A 12,367-nucleotide genomic window follows, 5' to 3' on the forward strand; every position below is an offset into this window, starting at 1 on the left:
TACGTTGAACTCGTAAAGGCCATCAGGAGTAGAAATGACGTTTTTTTTTTCTTTGTAAGCTTCATGCATTAGAATGTGCCCATAGCTCGAGCGAAGACCTAAGTTGAAGTATTTCGTCTCTTGCAAAGAATCAATTCCGTTATGAATACGCAGCATCGGAAAGACGTCCTAGCGAGTGATCTTATTTAGGGCGCGGTAATCAACACAAAAAAGTATCGATCCGTCCTTGTTTTGTACTAAACTACGGGTGATGACCAAGAACTTGGAGAGGGGCATATTGTATTTTCCAGCATATCAGCGACGTCCTCCCCGATGATTTGGCACTCAGCTAAGGAGACGAGGTAGGGCGACCGCGCACAATAGTTTTGCCATCGCTGTCGATGCAGTGGGATGCAACAGAAGTATGTCCGAGTTAAGACGAATTGGCGTTAAATGCTGCCTGGTGCTTCGTCAGCAAATCTAGCAATGCCTGAGTCTCCGAAGTAGTAAGTTCAGGGCTTATTGCGGAAGCATTGGCGGCTGAGTAGCAGGTTTGTCCGGCCGAGGGAGAGCTTGACAAGCATCAAGGGAAAAACCGGAGACTGGTTTAATGTCCATGCAGCAAGTGCCAGCGGTGCCTTGAGGAAGAAGAAGTCTCCGGGATTGTAATCACAGCGATGATCAACGCACAGCCATCCTTAAAACGCACCAGGCTGGAAGCGATGACAACCCCACGGGAAAGACAATGGCCCTATGCACTCTAAAAACAAAGAGAGTTCCGGGAATTCTCTTTGAGGGAGTATCTGCTTGTCCCATATTTCACTCCCTTTTCAGGAGTAAAACGCCTCCATTTCGGAGAGAGTACAGCAACGCCCACGGACAGAGTATTAGTACTCCCTCAAACTGAGTGTTTCTACTCCCGCAGAGTGATTCTACTCCACCCAACAAGAGTATTAGTACTCCCTCGAATCGAGTGCTTCTGCTCCCCCAAACAGAGTGCTTGTACTCCTCCTAACAGAGTGTTTGTACTCCTTCAGACAGAGTGCTGGTACTGCTCCAGTTGTGTGAAAGCACCCGCTATTCAGTGCCATGGTCACATCAGAGGCGATTCACAACACTTACATGTCGGGGATATTTGATTCCTTCATAAGTAGCTCCTACACTTATGCTTGGTGAATCGGATTTGATGTTTAGTCGCCGAGTCACTCGAATGAAACATATTTTTCTTAAAGGGTCAACATTTTTATTGATCAAACAGTCACAAAGCAAACCGAGTAAAATTTCGAAAAACACAGAGACACATCCGATTACAAAGATTTTTATGAACATTACAACGCATCTCGCAATATTAGATAAACACGTTCTTTAACATTTCATCGCTAACGCAGTGAGAAATATTCTTGATTTTCAATTGGCAACATTTAAAAAAAAATGAAAGTATACAATGTAAAATCAAACAAATCAGAAACCTGCGCACACTTTCGAAGTATTGGCACTACGATTGAACAGAAAGATGCACCACATTACTGGTCAGAAAACGCATTTCAAGCACTAAAATTGTGTACTTATATAGCGTAGGTTACCAGATGAGCTGCTAAGCATGAGGCTGGTAAAGCAATTTGCAAAGGAAAAGTTTTTTCGTGCCATATTATAAGACAGCAGCTCGTTTGATAACATCCTATGTAGCGTATGGATGCTCCTGACTGAAAGTATACAGTATATTTAGAAATGTGTTGTATATTTTCGTGTAAAGCCGCACCGTCTAGTTTTGGTTATAATATTTCACATAGTTATGCATGCATGGGCTGTACACCGTTTTTTCTAAACGCGCATCTTGCCGTAGTCGTCCAACACTATCTCCGCTCGGTGTCAAGGCAGTACAGTGGCGTATCATAGCTTCCATTCGGTTGGATCTAAAGCTGATAGTATTTTGGCAGAAAGCTCGACTTCGCTGTTGGCGTCCTCATGCTAGTAATTTCCTTAAGCTGCCGGTATCGTGCAATCGCACTTTATCACGCATTGTATTTAGTAGATAGCTATTGCCACAGCGCACTGACGAATTTCACAACTGCTGTGGTATTCTTGTTGTCTATTGCATAAATTATTTTCTTATGAGACATCACGTGATAGTTTGTTTATTTCCTACAGATACATATTCTAATGATTTGATCTGGGAAGTGGGGATTTTTGCTAGTCAAACAATACTTGTTTTCATTTCATTACTAACACAAAGAAGCGATGCAAGGAAGCAAAGAAAAGGAAACGGCCACACCAGCAAAGAACACCACTTCACACATTTATCTTCATTCTAGCAGCGTCTGTTTGTTATCAATCATGACAATGGAGGCTGGCGGGTACATCTTTCTTTGCAATTTTTTTCTGCTGTATGCTTTCATAATCTCCTATTCTACTTGGTCGTGATGCAAGATAAAGCGCACGCACCATCTCCAGCTACATTAGTGCACTGTCAAATGTGAATACATTGCTCGCCTAATAACGCATGGGTGTTAATTGCGGCACTTGATAAATTGCCTTCCGGTCTGCCGAATGCAGTTACACCTGCAGGAGAAAGGAATCTAACTGAGAAAGTCACATGCGCACGTAAAAGACATGGTGGCCTGCCCCGTTGGGCAATGTTTTCATGCTTGCTAAGAACGATATTTGTTCTTTTTAAGAACATCAAATCCCTTTGGTACCTTGCCACGACTATCTTCAAATAATTAGAGAGGCCATGAATATAGAACACCATTGCCTTGTTTTTACGCATGGAAACCATAGTGTTGCGATGAGTACTGGCACATACCACTTTCAAATGTTTACCAGAATCTCCAAACTTGTACTTATTAGCTACTCTGGATATCTTGATTTCTTACGTTGCGTGATCTGCGCCACTGCACTGAATTCCATCAGGTGGCCATGAGATCTTATCAAGGTTGCTGGTACTCATGACATGACGTGACAAGAACTTTATTTGAGTCCTGAGGAACTGAGATCTAGGCGAGCCGAAGGCTCCTCCAGATTAAGTCGGTGGCTCCGCCCACGATGGGACCGGGAGACCAAGTCCCGTCGCCATGTCGTGGGCCCTCTGGACAGCCTGGAGTTGAATTTGAAGAATGCTGCTCTAGAGGGATTCCTCCCATTGCTCTTTCGTGATGGGTGGAGAGGCGTTAAGTGCTGGGCACAGCCAGAGCATGTGATCAAAAGAGCATGAGTGATGTCCACATTTGGAGCACGACTGTGAGTGGTCAGTGTCTGTCCTGTTAAGGGACAGGGGAGTGGGATACGAACGGGTTTGAAGAAGTCTGAGTGTGCTAGCCTGAGGTTTGTTCAATTTGGCGTGGGGGGTGGAAATGTCCTCCTGCCGAGACGATAATGCGAAACAATTTCGTGGAAAGTACATAATGGACCTTTGTGGATGTTGACCTCGTTCCGAGCCTGGCTACCCCTGACAGCGCGGTACGTGAAATCGCGCACGATTCGGTGGGTCCGCTCGTTAGGATTACATCCGAGCGGGTTTACTGAGGCATCTATATTGGCTGGGAACCACGAGATGTGGTATCCTGCTTCGCTGCTCTCCCGAGTTCTTTGAAGTGCTTTGTTCACAATTTTGTTCGCCTGTTCAGACACGAGTGCGAGAAATGAGTGCTGGCACTCATGGCTTGGCAATTTCACTTTTCACTAGTTTAGTGCATGCTGAGCAGTATTTCAGGAGTTTCTTCTAGGCATTTCTTCTTCCGAGTCATACAGTTTATCATTTGTGGTCATAGCGTTCGTGCAAGTCTTGTTATTTACAGGTGAAAGTTTGGAGATGCTGTTAAAGTAGAAGTTGAAGTAGAAAGGTTGAATAAGTGACATGCAAGACTCAGTCCAACACTATGTTATTAGGAAGACAGTGCTACATTATGTCCATGGCTTCTCCGATTTTTTTTTCTAAGAAAGTCGTGCAAGGTACAGAAAAGACTTTATGTTCTCAGCAGGGAATGACTTGGCTCGCACTTTGCAGGTGTTGAGAGGGACATTCAGAGCAAAGGCACTTCACAATGACATCGCGCGAGGATTGCCACCATGTTTGTTACATGCGTATGCGCCGCCATCTATGATATTCATTTCTCCTGCAGCTATATCTACATCAGGCAGACTAGGAGGCGTTTTAATAGGTGCCTTAGCAAATAACAGCACAATATCAAGGCAGTAATATGCTCGTAGTTGGCAGAGCACTGCTGGGCCTGTAAATGCTAGCCACGGATCAAGAAGGCACAGGTCCTGTACTAGCACCGTTACCTAGTGCAGGAGAAATTATGGGAGCATTCTCAATAAAGATGAATCAAACTGAAACATACAGCTATACCTTGTTCTAATGGATTTAAATATTATTCTGCTGAGATGAAGACAGCTGTGTGAAGAAGTGGTTTCTTGCTTGTTTGAATGTATTTTTTTCAGATCATCTTGAGAGTTCCTTCTTTTTGACAACAAACGTTCACCATGAAGTAGCATGTCAACTATAAAATAGGACAGCAACACAAATGGATTCGTCAGCTGATAGTCAGTGCCATGTTCTTGTTGTGCCTTTCACATTCCCGTTTTCTTGCACTGTTGTTAACTATAAACCAGTACTATCTAAGTTTACTATTCTTCAGAACCTATTTTTTTTATTCTGCTGTCATCAGTCATACTATTCTTTGGATTGTTGACCCACTCTCCTTTTAATTGTTATACCTTGACCGGATAAATACATAAAATTGTATTTACAACATTAACATGTGTGTCGCAAAAGGAATATAAAAGTGCAAGGAGCACTAGTATTAAAATCTTGCGCATCACATTTCTTGCCTTATTTCGTAGCTTTTCGTACCTTATTACGGTATGAAACCTGTACTTTTCAAGAGCAGTCAGAATAATTAGATGACCATTTATTGCAAGCAGTTTTATAACTGAAGTGTGGCATGGCTTCAGACGTGAAACAAAAATTGTATGTGATGAATTCTTGCATCAAAGGCTAATGAAGCATAAGCACAGGCAGGACAGCGCACAAAGACAAACACATAGGTGAATCATCAATCAGGAAGGGCACCATCCTGTTTTAGAAATACCTTCTAAGCCCATGGTTTTGCATGTGGCTATGTTATGCTTGCGAAATGAACCAACTACCTGAAACCAGTTTTGTTTTTCCTACTGAAGTGGTAAAAGTACACTAAAGCAAAAAAAATTATGGCGACGGAATCTTGTCGCTCCCTTAAAAGAGGTATATTTTTGACTGGGCATGCTTATACAGTGCCTGAACCCACATCATGACTGTTGTCAAAAAATGGGTGTGCAACTGGCAAATCAGTTCTTAGGTTGTACAATGTGCAATTTACTTTCTTTTACAAGGAAGAAACCGGATCATCTGCTGACATTTCTCACGGAACAAATAAAGCCTTTCTCACAATCTATATGTATTCTCTTAAATTCGCAATGCAGTTTGTTTTGGTAGCACGGTCACTTTATCGTTTAAGTGATTATGCTACCATGGTCACAAATTGACCGCCCCCATGTAATACCCTCCCCATGAGGGCATTTATGGATAACATGAATAAATAATAATTAGGTGTCCACAGCACTGCGCTGACCAATTTGCATATTTCTCGGTCATGGTGTTGGTTCATGACATTACTATTCTATGACAATCACAAAGAATTGGGGTTGTCCGAGGAGTCGTGCTGTAAACAGATTGACTGCAAGCCATCGAGGCTCTGACACACGCAGATACCTTCGAGTACACACGTCGGATTTTGTGCCGCAAGGGCGTTAAAAGCGATACATCTGATGCCTTAGAGAAGGTGGCGGACACGGTCAGTTTCTGGCATGGCGTTGTCTACGCGACAGCAAAGCGTGAGCACACCCTCAATGTGTGACGTGTAGAACTCACGAGAATGCGGCACGCGCTCAGAGAGCTTCTCTTTCGCAACTTCAGAGCGGGCAGTAGGCGTGCCAAAAATGCATCGCAGATGCTCTTTTAAAGAAGACCAATAACCGAAGTCCCGCTCGTGATTATTAACCATGTCTTGGTGACCTCAGAGACGTAGAAGGCAACGCTCCGTAATTTAGAAGCTACGTCCCTTTGCTTGAAGGAGCTTACCCGATCCTAGTTGTCCAGCAGCAGGCCAACGAACACCTCAGGACCACGCTGACTGCTGCTTACAGTCCAGGAGGGTGCCGTGGCTGCTACTGAAACGGGGCCGGTGGACGCTGCTGGCTCGTCTTGTGACACATTGGTGGGTACTGGGCGTAAGCGGCGACCAGAGCACACCTCCAGGAGAGGAAGAGGGAAAGGTCACACAGATCTTAAAGCACCTCCACTACTTGAGAATCAACGGTTTAACCGTCGCTGTTATTACAAAAGCACGAGCGAGTGCGCCGCAGATGAGATCCGACGCGATGGTGACGGTTATGTACTGATGAAGAAGATTCTGTCCATCCTATGAATCCTCACAATATATATTGTAAGCGAATTTAAGGTATTTCATCGTTCTCATTTGTATATAGCCATTATCATCCCTGTTCTTCTTCTTCGTGTTTCAGCCTGGGCCGTGCCGGCGGAATTAACGGGTCTGTCAGTGCCGCCGGTCCTGGTCGTCTTCCGTCTTTCAAAGTGGTAGAGGCGCGTCAAGATCCCGACGTCCTCTTGCGTTCCTGCCCTACCTGGAGCTACGTTCCGGTCGCCGCCTGCACCCGATCACCCCTACAGCTATGGCCGCCCCTACGTCAGCCGCTGGCACTATCGCTACCCATAACGCTCCCACACCCACAAAATCGGCTGCACTGACATCGTGCACCATTACCAGCCCTCAACGTAATCTACCAGTCCTTGCGGGTCTCCGCGGTGATGACGTCGACGACTGGATCGACAATTACAACCGCGTGAGTTCGGCCAGTGGGTGAACCGACACACAGAAGTTGACTAACGTCGCGTTCTATCTGACCCACGTTGCGAAGACGTGACATTTTAACCACGAAACTGAATTTGCTGACTGGTCAGCGTTTACTACCACCTTGCGCCAAATCTTCGCGTCTTCATCTAGCCGTTCAGAAGTCGCCAAACAGAAGCTCGCTGCGCGTGTTTACCTTCCACGAGAGTAATATACATCATACACCGAAGATGTCCTCGAAGATATTGACAGATTCCAATGAACGAGGCTGACAAAGAGAAACCGCTTTCGCCACATCGGACGGACTTGATGAATTTAATGTCATCATCAGCATCATTTATTTTTCCTTAAGGACCCCTGTCGGGGTATTACATAAGGGGGGGGGGGGTGCTACAGAAGGTAAGAATAGGAATATAGACATGGTTACAATTTCCGACAGCCTGTGGATTTCGTTTGAGGACAACTAAAAAGAAAAGGAACACCAAAAAAGAAAAAAACTTGGCGGCACACCGAATACAATGCAAAATCAAATCAGCAAAAAAAAAGTCCCAATGTGCAACGGCAATCTCGAAAAAAGGAAAACACAGTACGGTCATTATAAGGTTAGACTTTGAGGTAATCAGTAAGCAGCTGTTTAAAGATAATGTGGTTCGCTAAAGCTCGCTGACGCTCGCTGACAACTCTATCCGGTAATTTGCTCCACTATGCAATAGCGCTAGGCAAAAACGATTGATTAAAGAAAGATGTTGAACCATGCAAGCGCTGGATGCTGCAAGAGTTAAAAAGGCGACGAGATGTACGGGTTGGCGGAATAAGAAGCTTTCAATGCAGGTGTGGGAAGTTATAACATAGTCGATGGAAAAGGCACAGCTTTGCAATTTTGCGACGCAACAAGAATGGTTTGAGTGCTTAGAATGATTTAATCGTACTGACACTTTCTTGGCGGCTGTACCTGGAAGTGATGAATCTAGCGGAACGATTTTGTATTGATTCTAAGGTATTGATTAAGTAAGCTTGGTGCAGGCTCCAAATAGTTAAGGCGTATTCAAGTTTACTTCGAATGAAAGTTTCATAGGCTAGTTTTCGTGTCGACGGGGGGCACAGGGCAAGGTTACGTCTGACGTAACGAAGTGATTTAGTAGTGTCGGTAGCCAATTTTGTGATGAGGTCAGTGCAGGTCAACTTGCTGTTAATGGTGATACCGAGATAACGATATGATTCAACGGTGGAAAGGGTTGTCGAGATTAAGGAATACTGGTATTCATTGTTAGAGTGTTTACGGGAGATCCGCATAACTTTACATTTGGAGATGTTAAGTTTCATAAGAGAATTGGAACACCCGGTTTCTATTAAACGTAAGTCTTCTTGAAGTATTGCGTGGTCGGTTTGGTCCTTGATGCGACGATTAAGCACGCAGTCGTCTGCGAAAAGTCTGATAGAGGATGAAATGCCGTTAGGAAGGTCGTTTATGAAGATGAGAAAGAGAAGGGGACCGAGGATGGACCCTTGTGGTACGCCGAAGATCACGCTAGAAGTGCCAGAGCAATGATTTCCGACAGCTGTTTACTGGAGGCGATTTGTTAGGAAGCAATGGATCCATGACAGTGCGAGAGGGTCGAGATTGAGGTATGAAAGTTTGGCCAAAAGTCGCTGATGGGGAACACAGTCGAATGCTTTGGCAAAGTCTAGGTAGATGACGTCAGTTTGAATTGATGAGTCTAAGTTCAGATGAACTGAGTTGCACAGGCCATTTGGCCTGTGCAACGCTCCAGACACGTTTGAGCGTATGATCGAAACTGTTCTTCGTGGCCTAAAATGAAAGACCTGCCTCTGTTATCTGGATGACATCGTTGTTTTTATTCCAGCTTCAGCCAACACCTGCAGAGATTAGACAAAGTCCTCCGATGCCTTTCAAATGCTGGCCTACAGATTAATACTAAAAAGGGCACATTTGCCAGCAGAAGCATCAAAGTCCTGAGTCACGTCGTTTGAAGAGACGGCATCAAACCAGACACTGAGAAGATTGCTGCTGTGCTTCAATTCCCTGGCCCATCGAATCAAAAAAACATTGCGCAGCTTTCTCGGCCTGGCGTCTTACATTCGCCGTTTTGTTTATTTATTTGTTCAAAATACCCCCAAAGGCCCTCCTTATGAGGGTATTACATGGGGGAGGGGGGTCACAGGCACTGGTCATAGATTATACATCATATTAAAGAACAAGACAATATAACAAAAATAATAATAGAGTGATACATAGGTAATATACAAAACGAATCAATTATTTCAGAGAAAACATTACTACATATTAGGAGAACGTAAGGCAAGTGCAATGAAAAGCAAAACAGCAACAAACATCGAAAACACTGTAAAAGTCCCAAGATAATAATAATAAGATTATTTGACAAGTCGTGAGCGAATTAAATCTTGAAACTTAGTCAAGTCAGGTTCCATGGCAATGTCTGATGGTAAGGTGACCCGCCGTGGTTGCTCAGTGGCTATGGTGTTGGGCTGCCGAGCACGAGGTCGCGGGATCGAATCCCGGCCACGGCGGCCGCATTTCGATGGGGGCGAAATGCGAAAACACCCGTGTACTTAGATTTAGGTGCACGTTAAAGAACCCCAGGTGGTCCAAATTTCTGGAGTCCCCCACTACGGCATGCCTCATAATCAGAACTGGTTTTGGCACGTAAAATCCCATAATTTAATTTGTTTAATGGTAAGGCGTTCCACTCAGTTATTGTGCGCGGTAAGAATGAATATGCATAAGGGAATGACTGGCAGTTAATGCGTTTGACTTTGTATGGATGGTCACGACGTGGAAAGATAACTTGTGGTGACTGAAAGAAATCATCATGAAGTGATGGATGGCGATAAAGCTTATGGAAAAGTGATAGGCGAGAAATTTTACGGCGAAGTGCTAAGGTGTCCAACTCAGCTTTATTCTTTAACGAGGTGACGCTGGTGTAACGTGAATAATCTGAAAAAACGAAACGCGCAGCACGGTTTTGCAAGGCGTCGATGTTACGGATGATATAAGTTTGTTCGGGATCACAAATGGCAGACGCGTATTCTAGTTTAGGACTGATTAATGTTGTGTACGCTAGAGAGAGAGAGAGTAGATTTTAATGAAGAGAAGGGAGGAGAGGTCGGCCTGGAGAGTGTGTCTCTAGCCTGCTACTCCTCACTGGGGTAAGGGGAAGTGGGAGATACAGAGAGAGGTAGGTGACAGGTGATTATGATATCGTACAATGAGCTACTATTTACACACGTTGTCCAATACGCGGTTGTGCACTTTTCACACACTACACGCAGGAGTAGTGTTCTCCACACAGAATGTCATCCCACAAACACATTTCGCGCACTGCACACTGCACAGTTCCTAGAGACGACCGTCTAAGCCCGTCTCACACATAAAGTTCAAAAGTGATCTTATGGTGCGCTGGGCATGATTAACGCTCCTCCATGCGCCTAAAACCTTGGCTTCCGAAAAGGGGCGGGAGTCCAAACAGTCAACACTACGTTTTAGTGTCCTTCGCTCGGTCGCATATTAAGGGCACACTCAAAGTATGTGTTCTATTGTCTCGGGAGTGTGACAGGCGCTACAATCAGGGTCACGTTCTCGTCCAATCTTGTGAAGGTATTTGCGAGTGTACGCCACACCAAGCCGTAATCGATGGATAAGTGTTTCCTGGCCTCTCCGCATCCGAAGTGGAAGTCGGAATCGCAAACCGGCGTCAAGTCTATAGAGGCACTCTTGTCGATGTTCGGGGTTGTCCCATTGTCTCTCCATAGACGTTTTGATGGAGTTGTGTAGCAAGGCGTTGATGTCATAACGGAAAAAGGGAAGTTTTATAATCTTCCCGTCAGTGTGCGCCATTTTTGCTTCCGCGTCAACCTGCTCATTTCCGGCTATTCCACAGTGGCTGGGAATCCACTGCAGTGCAATGGTATGTCCGGATTGAGACTCCTCAGTAAGCAGAGCCATGATGTCGTAGATTAGAGGGCTATATGCGCTTCTGGGATTCATATAATTGCTTATGAGTTGCAGCGCCGGTTTCGAGTCGCCGAACACTGTCCAGTTAGCGAGGTTTTGTTGTACTATGCAGCGGACTGCTTCTCGAATACCGGTCAACTAAGCTGCTGTAGACGATGTTTTGTGTTTGTGTACGCTAGTTTTTTAACATGCATTGGGGCTTTCTTTAGGTTATGTTTAATAAGTCCGAGAGTATGGTTAGAAGAGGCAGGGGTAAGATTAATATGATTATTCCATGATAAGTTTGACTGAAGATTGATGCCAAGGTACTTGTAAGTTGTGGCGAGTTCCACAGCGTTGTTATCAAGAGAGTAGGTGGTTGGAATTCGTGGCCTATTGGCGAAAGACAAGAGTTTAGTTTTGGAAATATTTAAGGGCATTAACCAATTCGAACACCATGCACTTATTGCCTCCAGGTCAGTTTGTAGTAAGTGATTATCAGTGTTACTTGTTACACATCGATACAGTACACAATAATCTGTAAATAGTCTGATTTTGGATAACACGCAACTGGGTAAATCATTAATATAGATTAGAAAGAGTAAAAGTCCAAGTACGGTGCCTTGTGGAACTCCAGACGTAACATCAGCATAAGATGAGTTAGAATTGTTAACTGATGTAAACTGAGTTCTAGATGAGAGAAAATCGGTGATCCATGCAATTATAGTAGGGTGAATGTTAAGGTGTGAATGTTTAAGTAACAACCTATGGTGTGGAACATGATCCAATGCCTTGGAAAAATCTAAAAATATTGCGTCAACTTGAAACCCAGCGTCTATCAGTGCATGTATGTCGTTAATAAATCCTGCTAGTTGGGTTTCGCATGAGTAGCCCTTGCGAAAACCGTGCTGATACTTGAAAATAATGTTATGGTCTTCAAGGAAGTTGATGACTTGAGTGTGTATTATATGTTCGAGTAATTTACAAATAGTACTGGTTAAGGAGATGGGACGATAATTAAACGGATAAGCACGATCACCTGATTTGAAAATGGGTATTACTTTAGCAATGCGCCAGTCATTAGGAATACAGCCTGTTGATAGTGACTGGGAAAATAGAGCGGCTAACATCGGACAAATGCTATGCGATGTATTCTTTAAAAAATTATTATTGAAGCCTAGATGGGCGGCGCTAGATGACGTTTTAAGATAGATTTTAAGTAGAGCTAAAACACCAGACTCACTGATGACTACCTCGTGCATTGTGATTCCTACTAACGCCTTTAAACTTGACAATGAGTTAACGTTTTCATGAGTGAAAATTGTTACAAATGTATCATTAAGCAGTTGAGCACAATCTGAATCGGGGATAGGAACTCCATGAGAATCAGCAAGACTGATGTCAGTGCGAGTTACAGGATTTACAACACGCCAAAAGCGACGAGTATTATTTTTTAGCATGGATGGTAAATCATGAGAAAAAAAGTTATGGCGAGTAGATTTTAGCA

This window comes from Dermacentor silvarum, chromosome 3 (assembly GCF_013339745.2).
Source record: "Dermacentor silvarum isolate Dsil-2018 chromosome 3, BIME_Dsil_1.4, whole genome shotgun sequence".
NCBI classification, from domain to species: Eukaryota; Metazoa; Arthropoda; class Arachnida; order Ixodida; family Ixodidae; genus Dermacentor; species Dermacentor silvarum.